The sequence below is a fragment of the Lepidochelys kempii genome, chromosome 11 (genome assembly GCF_965140265.1).
Source record: "Lepidochelys kempii isolate rLepKem1 chromosome 11, rLepKem1.hap2, whole genome shotgun sequence".
In the NCBI taxonomy this organism is placed as follows: domain Eukaryota; kingdom Metazoa; phylum Chordata; order Testudines; family Cheloniidae; genus Lepidochelys; species Lepidochelys kempii.
Window position 1 is genome coordinate 51925336 of NC_133266.1, and position 16405 is coordinate 51941740.

The following is a 16405-nucleotide window of genomic DNA, read 5'->3' on the forward strand; positions in this document are numbered from 1 at the left end:
TACTGCAAGGAGCATCACATAGACAGAACCCCAATGACTTCAATGTACTGTACTGTTAATGCAAAAGTGTACACAGCCTTGCATTACTTTATGTTGTTTCAGTGTTGCAGGGAGAATGGGAAGAGAAACAAAGCTATCACATGGCGTGGTTCCTCATATGTTTTGGGGCTGATAACATTGCTTAAAACATCTACCTTTTTGCAGTAATCTCTTTATTAAGCTATTAGCACAAAATACAGCATTGTTTAAAGATTTCCTTGAAACCCAGGAGTCAGAACTTCTCAATCCACCACACCCAGGCGATGAAACAAGATTCTTTTAAAGTGCTCTTCTGTGCATCAGAAAACTTGTGGGTCTCATGGCAATATGGAAGGTAGATTTTACAATGTAGCTAAATATAGTTAGGAATCTCCATACTCAAGTAAAAATACCCTCATATCAAATACAGATTTAGTTAGGGTTTGAACCACAGCACATTCAAGTCAGAAGGTGTATTTCTATTGACTGCTCTGGATCAGGACCTAACTGAAAGCACAAAAGGTTTGGAATAGGGTTGAGTTTGAAACAGAGATTCTAATCTGTTCTGATTTTTATCTGAGCAGGTTTGTCCATCCTTAATCTAAATATTATGTAAATAGTGTGGCAGGGTCAGGCCAGATGGCTAGAGGAGAGTGATCGAAGTCAGATAAATTAGCCCCAGGTTAAGTAGGTCCCTTTTTCCTGGGTAAGATAACAGGGAAGGTTCCAGAACAATCAGGAATTTTCTGGAAACGATTAAGGAAGACAGGCTGATTAGAACACCTGCAGCCAATCAAGAAGCTGCTAGAATCAATTAAGGCAGGCTAATCAGGGCACCTGGGTTTAAAAAGGAGCTCACTTCAGTTTGTGGTGTGCGTGTGAGGAGCTGGGAGCCAGAGGCTCAAGAATCTGAGATTGAGAAGGCGTGCTACTGGAAGACTGTGAAGTTCAAGCATTATCAGACATCAGGAGGAAGGTCCTGTTGTGAGAATAAAGAAGATGTTGGGAGGAGGCCATGGGGAAGTAGTCCAGGGAGTTGTAGCTGTCATGCAGCTGTTACAGGAGCCACTGTAGACAGCTGCAATCCACAGGCCCCTGGGCTGGAACCCGGAGTACAGGGCGGGCCCGAGTTCCCTGCATCCCCCCAACTCCCTACTTGATACCGGAGGAGTTGAACTGGACTGTGGGTTCCACCAGAGGGGAAGGTCTCTGGCCTGTTCTCCAATCCACTAGGTGGATCAGCAGAGACTGTGGGGATTGTTCTTCTTCCTTTCCCCATGCTGGCCAGTGATGAGGCTAACTGAGTGAACAGCAGATTTGAGCCACAAATGTGGCCAAACTGAGGGCTGTTGTGAACCTCTGAGGTGAGAAAATCCGCCAATAAGTGCAGGACCCACCAAGGCAGAGGAGGAACTTGTCACAATAGAGATGTTGCCCTACAATCAAGCTCAGTATCTCTATCACATAATCAGCTATATTTTAGTTCCTAACGATTCTCCTGGGCTCTTCTTAATGTATAATTTTATTGCACAATTTACAACTCCCACATTATCTTCCATCACTTTAATGTGCAGTGTTCTGTGTTGTCCTTGCTGCTAGATGTTTGTTAATGATTTCATAGGGTGGAACACCCAAGTGATTAAAGGAAAATGAGTACATCTAAACCAGAGCTCAGCCCTAATTCATTCCTGTTTTTCTGCTTCCCTGTAAGGTTAAACAACAGTTGATGCCTTGTGAAAAAGATTGAAAAACAACCTACTGAGAAAACACTGCAGTCTACATATCTGGTATTTATCTTCCTCTGTGTTTCTCTTTACTAGTATGAGTGATATTAACCTGGAAATGGATCTTGTTTCTTTAGAGTTTAACTGTGGATTCCTCACCTGAATCTATAACAAACAAAACCCCCACTCCACTGTATTCTACAACAAAGATCCAAAATGCTACAGCTTCAAATAGTATTACTGCAGGGTTTGGGACAATTACTGTAGAATACAGCACTATGTTCTAAAACAGAGATCCACAGTTGCCCTTATATTCTGTTGAAACTATCAGGAGTTCTGCCTGCATGAGGCTTGCAGGATGGGGCTCTCTATGATCCTTATGGAAATCATACATTAAAACCAAAAAGTTAATTCAGAGCTAAATCTTAATCACTTTGCTCTTGTAAGCAGTAGTCACCAAAGACACTTCAGTGGGATTACTGGCATGAGTAAGGATAGCAGAATTTGGACCCTGATGATTATTAATCATTAGCAAAGCAAATGGGACATTGATTTCCAGGGTCTCACTGAGCTCTTGTACTGTATTGCTACCCTTGCAAATGACCTTAATTTACAAGTAGGCAGCAGCTTCCACTATGCTCAGAAATACCAAATGTGATTTCAAATGATAAATAAAACTGATTTCTCAGTACATTCAGGGAAGTGTCTTAATTTTCACAATTCTGGTATGAGCAAAATAAGTGCAGTTGTTCATTAAAGTGTTTAGCTTTTATTAACTGTGAACTAATATACCAAAACTGCAGAGGGTCTGCTGCCAACTCCAAACTCAGCCAGCAAGTTTCTTATGAATCTGACAGATGTTTCTCTCCTGTTCTAAATCAGCCATTGAAACTAATTTTGTCCACTCCCCTTCAGAGCTTCCAAAGAACTAATGAACACAAACTGTGATTTAGATTCTCAGTTAGAGCATGATCCTGCAAACTCTGATTCATGTGAGTAGCCCTTACACAGGGCCAATTTTAGGAATGGGTGAGCACGGCAGTGGCCATGGGTGCCCGCTTCTGTGGGGTGCCATATTGCTGCACTTCTCAGTTTGTTTGTTTGTTGCACTGCTCTGATCAGGTGGCCATTTTTGCTCTGCTGATTGGCCAGCCTTCCCCCACTCCCAGTTGCTCATGGGGGCGGGAGCGTGAAAACCTTTTTCTGCCCTGCCTGGCAAAACAGCAAAGACAGCTGCTGTCCTTTGTTTATTCAACAGACCTGCTGAAGTCAATGGGACTACTCAGATGAGTAAGGGTTCTCAAAATCTGGCCCATAGTTAACACCAAGAAAAATCTCATAGGAAAATGGAATACTGGTTCCTTAGGCATAAACTGAAGTTTCAAGATGTCTGAAAGGTTAATTCTTAAATTTGAATTGCTTTATAATAACATATTGTACTTTATGTCAATTGCTCTCTGAAGCTAAATAATCCAGACCAATTTCATTTCCAAGGGTTTTTTCTGAATACAGATAGTGAAGACTTGCAAAAGTGCCTACTAATTTTGAGTACCTCGTTTTTGGGTGTCCAACTTGAGACCCCTTAAAAGGGACTGATTTTTTCAGAAAGAACTGAGCATCCACCCACTGAGAATCAAGCCACTTTAAGGGGTATCAACTCGGACACCCAAAAATGAGGCACCCAAAATTACTAGACACTTTTGAAAAGCATGCCCTACCTAGGCCTTACTTTTTAATTCCAGTTTCAGAAATGGATTATCATTACTCCAGTGTCAAGCTATCATACATGTATGTAGTGTCTTTCTCTCAAATTCATGTTCATTTGCCTAGCAGTCCTTACCTCCTATACATCACGATTAGACACCTCTGAAGTTTCTGTATATTTGAATGCAGGATAAGCACTTGCCTGTGTGAAAGCTGCCACTCCATATTTCCCTTCTTTCTATAAATCACAATGATAAGTTCCTAACGACAAAACATCCTCTCAGAGAAGTGCTGAAATCATTCTAATATCACTTACAATACATTATTGTGGTAATTGGATTTCGGGGGTGGATAAGACATAAAATCAAACTCCTCTTCAGTTGTAGTCAATAAAGTTTCCATGACTCTTTGTGCAAGTGTAGGAGTGTTAACCCTGGTATTCTGGCCAAATACCAATTCAGGAGATTACATTCTGCCTTCCTAAATTCTCCCGAGTAGGTTATGTTTTTTCCATACACAAAGAGCAACCATACACAGATACACTTTTTATATTACCTTTTCTTTTGTAGTAAAAGAACAAAAGTAAGACCTCCAAGAGAGAATACACAGTGTGAGTTTCTTGTCTAGCAGACTACATCTACATACACTAAATGACTCTGCAGCAAGGCAGGGGATTTCACTCCATTTAAAGGTATCCTACACAAGACAAGTCAATAGGCACAGGTTACATACAGCACAAATTGGATATAGTATTCTTCTTCACTTCTTATCCTAAACTATTTTTAATATTGCTGGCTATTGTTAAATAGCTGTTGCACTCCACCACAGAAGTGGATGCATTTCGGTAGTGGATGATCCACATATAAATATATGCTTATGGAATATTGTGATACTTAAAATACTTTGGAGATCAATGAATTGAGTTGCAATAAAAATCCACTTGTTAATGATCATCACCACTTGAAGTTTGAAAGGATCATTAAGCCCTCTGTTTAAGATATTTATTTCTAAAATCATACTCTTCTATGCAGTTTCTGCAGTAATTGTTCACTAATAGCTGTGTTAACAATAGCTGTGGGGTTTTTTTGTCCTTTCTGTTTGTTTCAAACACAAGACATATCATGAGGTATTTGTTTGTCAGACGTGGTTATTTTTCCCATTAATCCTATTGTATGCTCTTCAGTTTCTTCAAGAAGGAGCATGACACATTTTTTACTGTAATTCTGTTCACCAATAAACCCCTGAGTCAGTGACTGTGCTCTTTTGCAGTTTGGGTATGTTTGTTTTTGTCTGGGACAAATAGCTAGAGAATCCTCAGAGGCTGAAGCTGATATTTGAAACATCACTGGACATTTCAGATAGTGAGCCTGAAGTTCACTGAAGTTCAGGGTCAATATGCCAACTTCACCTTACCCTTCATTTGCCTTCACACCACTTCCAGGGATTGTTTGAAATGTATGGTTGCCACCCGGCTGGCAACTATCAAGAAGGGTTATTTGTCCTGTATTGCAACCCACAGCACCCAAAGTTTGAGCAGGGAATATAGCATTCTTGAAGGGGAAGCAGCATTGTCTTGTGGACTGATCATTAGATTTGGAGTTAGAAACTGCCAATATCCAATCCTGGCTCTGGCATTAACAATATGCCCTTGTGCAAATCAGTTAACCACTCTGTGTCTGTGTTTAAGCATCTATAAAATGGGGACAGTACTAAATTACATACCTCTCAGGGGTGTTCTGAGAGTTAATTAGTTAAAGTTTATTCCATGCTCTGAAGATATAATGTGCTATACATATTATTAATATTAGTGGTGAACTTCCTCCAAAAAGAACCTTTTTTACAGAGCATAACTGAACTCTTGAGGGAAGTATTGAGTGGAAAGTGTGGCTTCCTTTCTGGCATGTTTTGGGGTTACAGAATTGCAGCAATACTAAATTAATGATAATAAGAAGGGCCAAGTTAAAATTAAACACTAGCATTTCTTGTTCAGGAGTACCTGGATAAAACTAAAGCAACAGTTATGCCTGAGAAAAAACCTCTCCTGTGCATCTTGTCTGCTTGTAACAATCATGAAACAACTTCCAAAGGCAGATTCCAAACAACACTTGCACTCTCCACTCTGAAAAAAAGTACACACCCACCTCCTTCTTTATCAGCAGCTGGAAAACAGTAGCCAACATGATGACCTAAACAAACAAAAAACACTCTAGCTTGTTAAAGAAACCAATGGGATTTCAAAGTTAAAAAGCACGTGTCATATTTAGACATTTTGGTAAATACCTGAGGATTTAAAAACACAAAATATTTTGCTTATTCTTCTTGTTTGCTGTTACAGGAACACTTATTTCTGTTCTTCATGTGAAGTGTACTAGAGTCACCAGAATTTTATGGTATGGTAATTCAGTTATAAATTTAACTGAGATAGTTTTATGATGGAGATAACACCATTATGGATTGCTTTTTGTTGGTAGTGTAAGGAGGCTCTAGGACTACTACAATGTGACCTACACTAGAAAATCCTGCCACATTTGACAAATAAAAACCTCTCCCAGCTTCCCAAATAAGTGTTGAAAGTAACTCCCATTTACATCAGTGATTGTCAAAATGGAATAATTTCAGTGATGTTACTCCAAACTTACACCAGTGTAAATAAAAGCAAAATTTCACCCAGTAATGACCAAGCATGTAGGACGAAGCTATGGACTGTGACCTTCTGGTGGTAAACCACAGAACAGCTGTTGTAGAGAGCTGAGAAATTCATGACAGAATTTGCTGAGAGATATTGATATAGAGGTGCAGAAACACAGCTGCCATATATGGCAAGCACTTTTAATACAAACACAGCCTTCTTTTGAGAGATCTTGGTGCCCCTTTGAAATGGAATAATGCTAGAGATTTCTGCTCACCATCACAGTTTGTTTCCCATGTCTGTTCTCTGGGCTGGTACAGCGAAGAGCAAATTCCATCACATGTTTCTCAACTCCCTACAATAGTTGTTCTATGTTTTACCAGCAGGTCACAGTCTGTAGCTTAGTTCTACATGCTGGGTTAGTACTTGGATAAATTCTTCTTTCATTGACACTGGTGTAAATTGGGAGAGTAACACCATTGAAATCATTGGCATTATTTCATTTTTACAGCACCATGAACAGAATGTGGCATAGTCAGATTGATTCTTCTTCTACTTAGAACAGCTTTATAACAGTGTAACTTAGGTGGTGTTACTTCCACTGGAGAATGGGAGAATCAGGCCACTGCTGCTAAATATCTCTATCAACCAAGTTATATGGATATCTTAGTACTCTTTAAACAACAACAAGTGTGGCCTGACTGTCCTAATTAAGCTCATAATATGTACAAAGAGAGATTTTAAGCATATAGGAGCCTAATTTTAGGCATCTTTGTTATTTAGGCACCTAAATAAGTGGCCTGACTTTCAAAGGTGCTGAGCACACAGGGGCTCTCATTAAAGTAATATGTACAAGTGGTTTGCTGTTCCGTCTAATTTTGAATGTTGCAAAGTGATGAGGCCTCTATCACTCACATAGCATATGGAATAATCTTCTGAAGGACCTCACTGTCAAGAATCACAGAATCATAGGACTGGAAGGGACCTCGAAAGGTCATCTAGTCCAGTCCCCTGTACTCAAGGCAGGACCATGTCCCTGACAGGTGTTTGTCCAACCTGCTGTTAAAAATCTCCAAGGATGGAGATTCCACAACCTCCCTAGGCAATTTATTCCAGTGCTTAACTACTCTGACACTTAGGAAGTTTTTCCTAATGTCCAACTTACACCTCCCTTGCTGCAATTTAAGCCCATTGCTTCTAGTCCTATCCTCAGCAGTTAAGAAGAACAATTTTTCTCCCTCCTCCTTGTAACAACCTCTTATGTATTTGAAAAATGTTATCATGTCCCTTCTCAGTCTTCTCTTTTCCAGACTAAACAAACCCAATTTTTTCAATCTTCCCTCAGAGGTCATGTTTTCTAGACCTTTAATCATTTTTTGTTGCTCTTCTCTGGACTTTTTCCAATTTGTCCACATCTTTCCTGAAATGTGATGCCCAGAACTGGACACAATACTCCAGCTGAGGCCTAAGCAGCCTGGAGTAGAGCGGAAGAATTACGTCTCATGTCTTGCTTACAATTCTCCTGCTAATACATCCCAGAATGATGTTCGCTTTTTTTGCAACAGTGTTACACTGTTGGCTCATATTTCGCTTGTGGTCTACTGTGACTCCCAGATCCCTTTCCACAGTACTCCTTTCTAGGCAGTCATTTCCCATTTTGTATGTGTGCCACTGATTGTTACTTCCTAAGTGGAGTACTTTGCATTTGTACTTATTGAATTTCATCCTGTTTACTTCAGACCATTTCTCCAGTTTGTTGAGATAGTTTTGAATTATAATCGTATCCTCCAAAGTACTTGCAATGCCTCCCAGCTCAGTATCGTCCACAAACTTTATAAGTGTACTCTCTATGCCATTATCTAAATCACTGATGAAGATATTGAACAGAACCGGACCCAGAACTGATCCCTGCAGGATCCCACTCGTTATGCCCTTCCAGCTTGACAGTGAACCACTGTTAACTACTCTCCGGCATGGGTGGTGGATGAACTCCCCCTTTGGGGAGGGTAACCCGCCGACCCTGCCCCTTCTGCCCGAGCCCTGAGGTTCCCCCCTTCCCCTACGGATGGAGGAGCCCCGGCCCACCCACCCTAGCCACCCTAAGCTGCCAGTTGGCCCACTCCAGCCAGCCCCAGCACCAGGCCTGTCCAAGACTCTGGCCCAACCCCCAGGCCAGCTGCAGCACCTCACCGGGCCTCCCTGAGCTCCCCAGGCAACCGGCTGGAGCTGAGCCTCCACTGGCTTCAGGGAAGGGAGGAGGGGCCTGGGGGTGGAACATGGGCAAGGCCACAGCCTGGGTCAGGGGAGGCTTAGCTTGCCCTGGCCTTTGATATCTGCCACCCATGCTCTCTAGGAATGGTTTTCCAACCAGTTATGCACCCACCTAGTTCCGTCTAGGTTGCATTTCCCTAGTTTGTTTATGAAAAGGTCATGGGAGACCGTATCAAAAGCTTTACTAAAGTCAAGATATACCACGTCTATCGCTTTCCTGCTATCCACAAAGCTTGTGACCCTGTCAAAGAAAGCTATCAACTGGGTTTGACATGATTTGTTCTTGACAAATCCATGCTGACTGTTACTTATGACCTTATTATCTTCTAGATGTTTGCAAATTGATTGCTTAATTATTTGCTCCATTATCTTTCCGGGTACAAAAGTTAAGATAACTGGTCTGTAATTCCCCAGGTTGTCCTTATTTCCCTTTTTATAGATGGGCACTATATTTGCCCTTTTCCAGTCTCCCTTCTATTCAGATTAAGTTTTCTATTTCCTAATTTCATCCTTTCTGTCTCAGAGATCGTAGCTGTTTTGCTAAATAACTCTGTACTAAATTACATGATAGGAATTATATAATAAACCATTTCTCTTCCTTCTGGGTGTGTGTTGTCTTTGCTCTTTACACAACATTAAGAATATGTGGAAAGTATGTGACACAATTAGATTCCAAATAACCATGTTTGCTATCTGTATAAAACATAGAAAACACAGCTACTTCTATACACTGCTGCTGTGTTAGGTTCTAGTGGCTTCTGCCATAGAAGAGGTCACGCAGAGGCTCATTAGAGGGCTCCCAGATTATTTAAAGGGATACTACCCAAATCATATACAATGCTTTTAGCCTTCCATTATTTCTACTAGTATGTTCCTCCTTAGCTGTCACTCTAAATCAGTGTAGTTGGCTCCAAAAGTTGTAGTAAAAGTTGGCCAAGTATGATTAGAACTTCAAGTCATACTGACAATGTGTCACAAAAGGGCAGCACTGGAAATCAGTGAAGGCTTTCTGAATAGGTTTAAAACAAGAAGATAATACTTAGTAGTGAATAGAGAAAAATATAATGAATTTTGCCATTTTGCTGGGTTGGTGACAGGGCAAAAAATACTAGATTTTTTATCCTGTGTTGGACCAACTCTCAGTGCACACTCTGTGTGGTCTCTTGTACTCAGCATCTTACTTGCTGTGGAACCCCTTGCTGTCCTCCCTCAAGTGCTTACTCTGAATATTTTCTTTACTGCTGCTGGAACCATCATCACTGGTCATAGGACTTGATTATTTACAAGGCACTGATAGCCATAATAATGAACTAATATTTCTTACATATCAAAATATTTTGGAGAAGATCCATGAGCTAAGTGAGGGAGGAGATAAGAATGAGGGGAAAAACAGGCGGACTCTTCAGTGCTGACTAGACATTTAAAAAGATTGGGAGTGAAAACTAAAATCAGATAAAACATTGGTTGGGCAACAGCTTATCTTGCTGTTCCTGTTTCGTGAAGGGAACTTATTCAGGCTCAGTAGTTTCCTGATGATGGTCATAAATGAATAAAGCAAAAATAAGTCTCATCCCTTAAAGTCAGTGTGGACTAGTGAATGGGGCATGGGCAGGGAGCCAGAAGACTTGGGTTCTACTCTCAGTTCAGCTATGAATGCCTGTGGGATCTTAGCCAAGTCACTTAACCACTCTGTGGCTCAGTTTCCCCTTATTTAAAATGAAGATAATATTATTTACTCATCTGCAACCCAGGGAGTCACTCAATACCAACTGGCAGAGGGCACATCATACCGTAACTCACTTCAGGCCTGACACTCATTTTCCCAACACACTGTTGCCATTATCTGTATCCAAAAGGTGCTGTGTAAGGTATCATCTGCTAGCCAGTAACACACTGGTCAGTAATATTATTGTATGCTGTATATAAAGATGATGTATAAACGGTTTTAGATGTGTTGCTGGAACTATGTTCTCAAAAGGTGTTTTGCAAGCAATGCACAACCCCAACTTGTCTTAGACAAAGGAATGTTGTTTCATCTGTTTTTCTGTGTCTCTAGTGTAAATTGAGCCAGGTAACACCTCAGGACAATGAAAAGTACATCTACATACAAGGGAAACAAAGCCATCAAGCTAAATGAGCGGGGCTGAGCGTGGAGGGAAGACCATTTAACTATCATGACAGCGGATGGAGTCTGCACTTCCCAGGAAGTCTTCCTGGCTTTTGAAACAGAGACAGTAGACTTTGGGAAATATAAGCAGAAGCAGAAAGCCATTTGGTATGCATCACTAGGGGATAAAGGGAGAGCAACACCCTTTGAGTTCATGAAAAATGAATCCTCCTAGCCTGAAAACCAAGAGTAGCTGGAACTGACTGTAGGTGAGAAAATTGCTTAGATAAAGGTTGTAACTTGCTGAAGTTAAGTTTTAGTTACTAGAAAGTGTAATTGTTTTTGTTTTACCTGTAGCCATATCTATGTCTTCTATTCTTTCTTATTATCTCTTATACTCTGTTCTTTGTTAATAAACTTATTCTTGTTTGACTGCAAAACTATCTCATTGCTGTTACTCTTGGGGGAATTCTGCGCAATGCAGAGTTTGCACAGAAATTAATGTTCTGTGCAGAATTTCCTTTTCCCCCCACAGAAATGGGCTGCTGAGCTGCTGGCTGCCACTGGATTTGGCAGAGCCGAGCTCCAAAATAGAAGACACTGTGAAGAGAAGGGGGACAGAGCTGGAGGATTCTGGGCAGTTGCAACTCCTGGCATGCCCTGAAGGAAGGAGGTGGCAAGCAGGAAACTCCACACAAGCCCAGGACCAAGCATCAGGCTGTTTGTCCCTCTGAATCCCTGAGCTCTAGCAGGTAGGGGGTGTGGGTGTTTGGGCTGCCGGGGACCCAGCAGCTGGGCTCTGGGAGGTAGGGGTGTCTGGGCTTGGGAGCGCCATGCAGTTGGGCTCTGGGGGAGGGGGTGTGGGTGTCTGACTCCACAGCTGGGCTCTGGAGGGGAGAGGGCAGAGAAACAGGAACTGGGTTGTTGTAGGGGTTTCTTTAACTCTCTACACCTGGGGGAATTTTTTGTGTGTCTGCATTGTTACAGATATAGTTGCTGACAGTTATTTTGAAATAAATTACCAAACTAATTAAAACTGACGTGAATCTATAGTGTTATTCTGACAAATAAAATATGCAGAATTTTGCAGAATTTTTAATTTTTTGGCCCAGAATTCCCCCAGGAGTAGTGCTGTGTATTAAATGGAAGGGTGAAGTGTTCAGCTAAACTAACAGGCTGGTGTATGTTCTGTCTCTTTGGCAGCAGAAAACTTGATAACTTCTGTGAGAGGGACTGGAAACTGCAGAGGGAGATGGTTTTGGGGAGACTCAGGACTGGAAGAGCTGTTGGTGTCATCCTGCAAGGCGTAACCAGGCTGGGGGAACCTAGGATGAGGCCATTATGCTGATGAAAGCTACTTGCATCAGGGCTCTGAGCCAAAGCTGCACAGCGTAGAAGCACTCTGGGTTACAGGGCAGGCAGTGGTGAAGTCCCAAAGTGTCACATTGGCATAGTCCAACAGGATTTACTGTTTACTACTTGCTATTTGGCTCACACTCAAACCACAGTTGCCAACTTTCATGTGGTAAATAAGCACCCCAACTTTCACAATAAGCCAAAAATCAAGCTAATACCATTTCAAAACAAGGCCAAAGCAAGCCAATCCCTAAGAACCCCAGCACTCTATGTGACTAGATTCCCCCCCCCCCCCCACAGTCTGGGACTGTAGTGGGCCTGCTGTGCACCCCTGACTCTCTTCCCCCTCTTGCCCCTGCTTGCCCCTTGTCTCTGCTTGCTCGGAGCGGATCAAAAAAAAGAAGTAACAAGCTGCAACAAGCCAAAAACTAGCCAACAAGAAACTCACAAGCCAATTAAACCAAAAACAAGCCCAATTTCTGCAATTTTTTTCGTGGGTTTGGCATGTCTGACTCAAACCACTGATTTACTAGATTTTTCAGCGATTTTTCAAGTGAGAAGGCTGAGTGGAGTCAAAGAAAGTTTACAGATTAATTGTTTTTTGTTTGTTTATTTTGGGCAAGGAACTAGAACAAAAGGCATTTTAAAATGAGCAGCAGCAAAATAACCACAAAGTTAGAACTAGACAGATTGGAGGCCGATCAGAAAGAGAAAGAATGCGAAGCTGCAAAGGCAGCTCATGATCACCAAAAATGGGAAGCCAAACAGCAAGATAAACAAAACCAAGTAAGAGAAGCAGACCAGAGAGACGAGGAGAGGGAGGCAGAAAAGCAACAACAGGAGGAAGCACACCAGTGAACCATGGAACTAAAAAGAGAAAGAAGCCCAAGAAAGGGGGAGAGAGAGACTGTATAACCTGGATATGATGGATAAATATGGACACAACCCACAAGTACTCTCTCTTCCTCAGGAATAGCCTGATGGGACAAGCTATGCCCTGCATACAAAAAATCAGATTGAATTGAGGAATACCTTACAACTTTTGAAAGATTCTATGTGTTGCATAAGGTCCCAGAAGACAAGAAATTCCCCACGCTGGTGAAAAGGCTTTTGGATAAAGCATTGATTGTATTTAATGAAATGCCAATTGAATAGGTTTGAAATACAATGAATTTGAAAAGGCTGTATTGCAAAGGTTTCAAATCACCCTTGAAGTGTACCGGGTGAGATTCAGAAACTCAAAAAGGATGTTAATATGAGTTGTAGAGAATATATGTATGATTTGATCAGGAAATGGGCAGAAGGAAAAGGGGCAGAGAATTACGACCAGTTATTTGAACTTTTTGCATAAGAGCATTTTCTAAGTGTATGTATGCTCTGATGAAATCAGAGCTGCTCTTTGAGATAAATCGCTAATGTCTGTGCAAGAGGCTGCTGATCTGGCTGATTCCTATGCACAAGACAGAGATTCCAGTGAGCACAAGCCTCCAAGTGAAGGGCAGAGGGAGGAAAGTGGGAGGGTTGAGCCCAGGCATTCACCTCCACAGAACCGATGCCGTCCTGGAAATCACATTTGCAGATCTATGTCATAGGAGGACGGACCCAGAAAGTATTTCACATGTAATTCCACCAAGCATCTGAGGGACAATTGCCCTAAACAAAGGGAATCTCAGCCTACAACCATCCAGCCACAGCCCAGATTAATGCAGCTGTTGTAAACACAGGACCCACAGAGGTGCCTGAAACATTCCTGATAAACTTTGTAAGGTCCGGCCCTTTGGAGGTTGCTGCTGAGTTTATTAAAGTCGTCACAGTGAATGGCAAAGAATGCCTAGAGTGGAGAGACATTGGTGCCCAGATCTCTCTGGTTAGAGAGGGCATGGTCAGGAAGACTGACGGGCTGCAGGGAGAAAGTGTAGAGCTCCTGGCATTGGGAAGCTGTAAAACCAGTGTGCCTTTAGCTAAAGTGCATTTGGAGTGGGAAGGTGTGGAAGCCATTTTAAATGTTGGTGTGTTGGATTGAATTCCAGCAGAAATACCCATAGGAAATGATGTATTAACTACGTCTAAAGTTGTTTAATACAAACTTGCTCTTTTCTGAATGTTGGCAGAATGAAAGGCTGTCTTGGAAACACCTGAAACTGGGCTGCTTGATAAAAAGGAGTAATAAGAAGATAAAACTTCTGATGCCAGAAGTAGTCACAGATTTGATCCTGTGTGAAATTTTAACCATTTTTCACCAGTAGCTCAACAGCCTTCCACAAGAAAATGATGAAATTCTGCCCTGTTGGAAAAATCAAGAGTTGTGTACATTTGACCTTGGCAGAAAAGTCAATGTTTTACAAAGAAAACATTTTGTTGTTGTTGTTTGTCAAAATTACAGTTCTCTGCTTGTGAAATTTGTCTGTCTTTTTGTTTCATTTTTCTTTTACATTTGAGGTGAGATTGAAAAATGTTTATCTTTTTCATTAACCCATATAAATGTGGATTTTATATTTAATTATCAGGTGTGGGAATGAAGTAGAGGAATTGGTATGTGTGCAATTGTTCATCAACCTTGAAGCCAAGAAAACAAATAGAAGCCTATGTTTACATAGCTTAGATATTCAGAGCCAGTGCGTCAACTGGTGTAAATTGATATAGCTCCTTTGAAATCTCAATCATCCAGTCAGATTAATAAAGGGAAGTATATGGAGACAAACCGATTTACTCCTGCTGAGGATCTGGCCCCCAGCTGTTACTGAGCTGGTGTGAATAATTAAATTGTTTAAAATATGGAATGAAGAAACAGGTAGATGAATGTAGGGGTTGTATTTCTATTTCCAGCTTTACTCTCCTGGCTTTTGATTTCACAAGAACCCCCAATAAATTATAACCCCTGGGTTGGAGAGTAAAATGTTCCATTTAAATTTTTTAAATAATACAGGTTTCAGAGTAATAGCCGTGTTAGTCTGTATTCGCAAAAAGAAAAGGAGGACTTGTGGCACCTTAGAGACTAACCAATTTATTTGAGCATAAGCTCATGAAAGCTTATGCTCAAATAAATTGGTTAGTCTCTAAGGTGCCACAAGTCCTCCTTTTCTTTTTAAATAATACATAAATGCAAATGCCTAATTTAACTGTTGCGGTCCTTTCCCCTACCAACCTTCCCTTCTGCAGTCTCCCCAGATAGCTCCAGCTGCTATAACCCCCAGGCTTCATTCTGACTTTGACCACCACTGGAACACTGCGCAGCCTGCATGGCTATGGCTGTTCTCTAGCGGCAATCACTTGAGGAGCAGTTGGCTTGATGTTGAAATCCAGTTCCATGAACCTGATGGAGGGTTTGGTTTAAACCTACAACGTTTGGACCACACACTCCTTGAAATAGTAAAGAGCCAGTCTGTCACAAGTAATGTGCTTGGTCTCGTGGGGAAGGTAGAATCCTCTAGTTTATCATTTGATGGAGTGGTAATGTCAGAAGCATCCAGTGAGGACTCAGACGAGATTATCTTGGGGTGGGGGAGGGAATGGTGGCTCTAGAATCATGTTTTGCATTCTGCCTATCCCCCAGTGCTCTGAGAGGCTTCTCCCAATAAATATCTGAAGAAGATAGTTTATGGGAAAGCCACTTTCCACTTATGAAGCTGCATAGCATATTCACAACTAGAAATTAAGTGGACTCCAATTTTTCAGTACACAAATGACAACCGTGACGCTTCAGAATCTGAATTCTGACAACAGAAATTTACTGATCATTCATTATTTTAAAATATTCCATATCATGCGCATGATTAAAAACTGGACATTTATTATACACAGTACTGGAATTTACTGTAGTGTTCGTGGTATTTCCTATTCTAAGCACTGTGGGAGAGGTTCATATTATGTCGTAAGCATACACTTTTAATGGTGCTTACAGCATATGTAAACTGAACAGAGTGCATGCTTTAGAGGCTCTAGACAGTATACAGAGCCTTAACAAAAATTCCAGTGTAATTCAAAGTGAATTAAAATGAGTCTCAGAGGCACAATTAGGCAGTGAATTGTGGGGAGAGGGGACAGGCTTTTTTCATTATTCCTGTATTCCATTTCTTTTGTGAACAGATCAGATATTGTCATTAAGTCTAACTTTCTTTTCAAAACAACATCACAGACAAGTGGTTGAAGGAAACTGTGAAATGCATATCCTTTCCCAATCCAGGTTTCTGCATGCAGAAGGCTAGCCTTCTGTATGGATGCCATTCCCCCCCTCAGATATGTATACCATTGCCTTGTTTATAAACCCAAACTTCCTCACTACAGCTAGGCACCTGTGTCTCTGACACACCTAAGTCTCTTTGGCTCTTCCAGCAAAATTCCAATGTTTACATTGCCTTGTAGTTGTCTTTGGTGCATGCAAACATACCCAACCAGTTTCCTATTTCCTTAAATTGCCTCAGTCAGCTGCAGATTGACTCTGTCCTCCCTAGCAACGACCACCCCTTCTGTCTTGATGCTATCTGCAGACTTGTCCCACTTTCTAGACACATATTCAGTTTCTGACAAGATTGGTCCCCATGTTGAGCCTTGGGATACTTTATTTTAATCTTTCTAGCCAGGTACATTTGCTTGTGT

The 16405-nt window shown here is 41.4% G+C and overlaps 1 long non-coding RNA gene across 1 annotated transcript in view; it reads left to right on the top strand.

The window, feature by feature from the left end:
- Positions 1-10910, top strand: part of LOC140895735 (uncharacterized) — a 54112-nt gene extending 43202 nt beyond the window's left edge. Inside the window, exons 3-4 of the long non-coding RNA XR_012154332.1 lie at positions 1730-1805; positions 10403-10910. This is a non-coding gene — a long non-coding RNA (uncharacterized lncRNA). The remainder of the gene's footprint in view (positions 1-1729; positions 1806-10402) is intronic.
- Positions 10911-16405: the final 5495 nt, after the last annotated feature.